The sequence below is a fragment of the Argopecten irradians genome, chromosome 8 (assembly GCF_041381155.1).
Source record: "Argopecten irradians isolate NY chromosome 8, Ai_NY, whole genome shotgun sequence".
NCBI lineage: Eukaryota > Metazoa > Mollusca > Bivalvia > Pectinida > Pectinidae > Argopecten > Argopecten irradians.
Window position 1 is genome coordinate 9,169,630 of NC_091141.1, and position 4,717 is coordinate 9,174,346.

The 4,717-nt window shown below is 37.2% G+C and overlaps 1 long non-coding RNA gene across 1 annotated transcript in view; it reads right to left on the reverse strand.

Annotated features, from left to right (window-relative positions):
* Nucleotides 1–4,295: 4,295 nt before the first annotated feature.
* The window catches only part of LOC138329286 (uncharacterized), a 1,303-nt gene continuing 881 nt past the window's right edge, over nucleotides 4,296–4,717 (reverse strand). The window contains exon 3 of the long non-coding RNA XR_011209435.1: nucleotides 4,296–4,622. This is a non-coding gene — a long non-coding RNA (uncharacterized lncRNA). The remainder of the gene's footprint in view (nucleotides 4,623–4,717) is intronic.

The following is a 4,717-nucleotide window of genomic DNA, read 5'->3' on the forward strand; positions in this document are numbered from 1 at the left end:
TTTGACAATTCACATATTGTAGATAGATGAAATGTTGGTCTTGTAGGATTTGTGTAAATGTGTATGTCCAATTGTTACTTGTTGCATATTTACAAAATTGTAAGACATATTATTGGTATTGTGATGAATTGTATTCCTTGTTCTGTGTAATAACATGTTCATGAAAATCAATAAAAAAAATTGAATGAGAAAAAAAACTAAAAAAAAAACAAAAAAAACATGTAGTTTAGCTACGCTTAAAGGTATTATAATATTAAGTATCACCAGTATCATGCGATGCGTCATGATTGTTGTATATGTATATACATGTATTATGTTTGTTTCTTCATTCCAATAAGTTGTAAAAAGAACGGAAAACGTACATTATGGAAATACAGTACTGTGAACAGTAGAATCAAATCTTACAATAAATATAGGTAAGTGACTACTTTTAACTTGAAAATAATTAATTACCTGATGGTCACTCAGGTATGACCAAGTCTGACCAAGGTGTGAAAACAGAAAAGTTGGCCAGGCTGGAATGATCGATGTTCACTTAAAAGGTTGGCTAGACTGGAATGAACCAGTCCACAGAATAGCAAATTGCCCGCGGCCAGGTAATTACAGGTGAGTTCGATGAATGGCGTTGCATACAGGTAAACAACATCCTGGTCCTGGTATTACATAACCATCAAACCAAAGACATGGCTAATTATATATCTATATCGGTGTATCTATTCGTATATCGATTAAAAATTGAACGCGACCGTACTGTCTTAAAAAATAGTTTGTTTTGCTTAATATTTCAATATTTTGATCTTTTATATCAAAAATAAATTCTTTCTACCACATGTTGAAACGTATTACGGTATTGTAATAAATGTATCTCAATTTATTCGGTTAGAAACACACAACACAATGTTTGTAATGATCAATCATCAGTGTGTACGTACATGTACGTCAAGCATCATATCCTGATTGCAGCATCATATCCTCGATGCTTTAATCAAGGATTTCTTTACTTGTTACGTAAAATTTCATTTTACAGTCACAAACTTTGCAATTCACAATGTATCAAAGATACAGACTACAGGAAAATATTATCTAATTAAAGCTTATTCGTTGCTGAATTCCTCGACAAAAAAAATCCGAAACTTTTATTTCTGTGCGGATTTTCTTTCATAATTACACGAAGATACCTGATTAGAGCATAAATTAGAGTATTTGAAACATCGAATTTCACTCTTTTAGTTATATACATTCGAGCCAAACTTATTGTACGATTAACTTCACTCAAAAGTCATCATAAAAAATCGTTGATCGGCTTTTCCTGTGACCGTCGATATAAGTGATAGCACATCAGTTATAGTACAGCTATAAGCCACGGACTATTGTACATGTGACGTCACACGCTTTAGAGCTAGAAAATATGCATAATCGGGTGGTCAGAAAATTTGACCATGATATCGACGGCTTACGGGTTATTCCGGTCGCGCGCGGTACGGAGAGGTTTCTACACGTGCTAATAAAGCCATTTCCAGCATAAACTGAAATTATCATTTTTGACTGCACAAATCCTTTAACGGTCATCTGAATCATGGCACAAAACAACAGTCACAGTATGAAGTAGTGGTTAACAATTATTAACACATTACTTTCTCAAAGTAAATTATCCTGTCAAAGTAAAAAAAAGCAGAGTGAATTTGCGCCTCGCATTTTGCTCCTATACTTACCGCAAATGGTACTGAATATCTTTTCATTTCGCATAACAAAATAATATTCTGCAAACTTCGAAGCAAGAATAGGACCAAATTTCGGGTCGCGAATTCATTCAGCCATTTTACTTTGACAGGATAATTTACTTTGAAAAGATAACGTGTTTAATATAAGCAATAGAAGGAACACCTTAGTTTAATATGTAAATTTCTGAAATAGGTAAAGGTCATTTCATCCTATATCAAGTCTCTAGGCCTCTAAGTTATTCACAAGTTGTTTAAAACTTTTAGCTTATTTGACACCTATGACGTTGGATGGTCGTCAAAATATCATCAAAGATCCCCCATTCTGAGCACCGCCCTCTGTCCCCAGGGGTCGAATCTAGCTCATTCAAATAAAATACGAATGTCCACTCTCGTTGATGTTTCACGTCATATATGGATGTAATCCACTCAAAGGTTAAATAGGAGTAGGGTTGTAAAGCAAAATTTCATCAAACTTCCCCCTTCTGAGCCTTGCCCCTCTGTCCGTAGAGGTCCCCTTCTGAGCCTTGCCCATCTGTTAGAGAGGTCCCCTTCTGAGCCTTGCTGCTCTGTCCCCATCTGTCCCCTTCTGAGCCTTGCCCCTCTGTCCCCAGAGGTCCCCTTCTGAGCCTTGCCCCCTTGTCCCAAGAGGTCCCCTTCTGAGCCTTGCCCATCTGTCCCAAGAGGTCCCCTTCTGAGCCTTGCCCCTGTCCCCAGAGGTCTCCTTCTGAGCCTTGCCACTCTGTCCCAAAAGGTCCCCTTCCGAGCCTTGCCCCTCTGTCCCCAGAGGTCCCATTCTGAGCCTTGCCTCTCTGTCCCCAGAGGTCCCCTTCTGAGCCTTGCCCCTCTGTCCTCTTCTGAGCCTTGCCCCTCTGTCCCCAGAAGTCCCCTTCTGAGCCTTGCTCCTCTGTTCCCAGAGGTCCCCTTCTGAAGGGTGCCCATCTGTCCCCTTCTGAGCCTTGCCCATCTGTCCCCTTCTGAGCCTTGCCCCTCTGTCCCCAGAGGTTGGACCTACCTCGTTTATAAAAAATATGATTGTCCTTCACAAATGACGTTTTACACCAAATATGGATGTAATCCACTCAAGGGCTAAGGAGAAGTAGGATTTTAAAGCCAAATTTCATCGAAGTTCACCCTTCGGGGCCCTGCCCCTCGTCCCCAGGGGTTGGACCTAACTCATTTATATAACATATCAGTGTCCTTCCAAAATGATGTTTCACACCAAATATTGATGAATTCCGCTCAAAGATTAAGGAGGAGTAGAATTTTAAAGCTAAAAATTAAGAACTTTTCCCATTTTGGGGCGCCAACCCTTAGTCCCTAGGTGTGGAACCAGACTCAATTATATCAAATATGATAATGCTTCCCATATGATATTTCACACCAAATATGGATGAAATGCATTCAATGGTTAAGGAGGTATAGGTTTAAACTAAATATAAGAATAATTTTCCTTTTAGAGCCCCACCCCCGGCCCCTGTGCCCCTTGGGTAGGAACTTACTCGTTTATATAAAATATGATTGTTCTTTCTCACACCAAATATTTATATAATCCACTCAAGGATTAAGGAAATGTAGGATTTAAAACATAATTTAGAAAATTTTCCCTTTTTGGGCCCCACCCCTCAGCCCCTTCGGGTCGGACCAGGCTCGTATATATAAAATATGATTACCCTTTCCCAACAATGTTTCAAAATAAATTTGGTTGCCATCCATCCAAGGATGAAGAATAATTTAAATCTTAAAATAAATAAAAACCCACAATTAGGTGCACCGCACGCCCCAAAATCTTCCCCTAGGGTTCGGATCTTACTCGTTTATATGAAATATGATTTTCCATCCCCAATGATGTTTCAAACTAAATACGGATGTAATCCACTAACGGGTTAAGGAATAATAGGCAACCAACCACGGCGCACGACAAGGGACGAAACACGATGACAATAGGTCATCCTTACATTCTATCAGATGATCTAATAAAAGCAGATATATTTTTCCGGTCGACCGACTTAAGATAACATACAGGATGGATGCACATCACCTCGGAATATCCGTACAATCAACAAACACATCCTGTAATGATCCTTTAAACGGAAAATAATCCTGATTAGAATGAGATACATACTTATGAATTTCCCGTCTTTCGCTTCTAACAATACCAAATAATCTTTCTGGTGGAAATTAACGCGTATGTTTTGAGCATAAATTGTCTTAATTCAGAAGTATTAGCAGTTATATGAGACTGTATGATGTTCTTTAATTCCTGCATATTATTTTTATGTCTTTTTTAAACACTAAAATGGTTAATCTTAAATTTTTATAAATTTTCCATAACATTCCCCAAATTAAACATATTAATGTACAAATAGTTGGAATATCAATATACATCATATAAATGTATATTCTAAATATTTCATAGAACTGAATCGAGCACACTTCAAACATATTCATTAGTGACGATCATATTTCATTGAAATCATGGATTAAAACAGGCGGTTGGGGATTCAAAAAATGAAAGACGGATAATAATCATTCGATTTAATTGATTATATGTGCCGTTAAAAGCTGAAGAAAAACTGTCGAACAATGATACTTTGTTAAAAGACATAATAAATCATAAAATTGTCAAAGCAAAGATAGCCAAGTTGTCCATCAAAAGACTAACTCGAATGAAGCAGGATGCTGTCTAGCTTTCAGAATTATTGCTACCCCTGAACACAATGAACAGCACCTATTATGATTCACCATCCATGGAAAATCACAGTTTGTGGTTTATAGTTTTACTTCTTCGGTCGATGAACATGGGATCTCAGGTCTTATTTGCAGACACAGTTTCAGCTATGTTTTCCAAAAACTTGTAGTAATTGTATTTGATATCAAACTGCATGTCGTACCAGTAATTCACTGCAACAAGTTTTAAAATTACAATAAAAAACTTTATTACAAACATTTTTAAATGATTTTCTCGAAACATTCTTTTTAGATCTCTTTAATCTTAA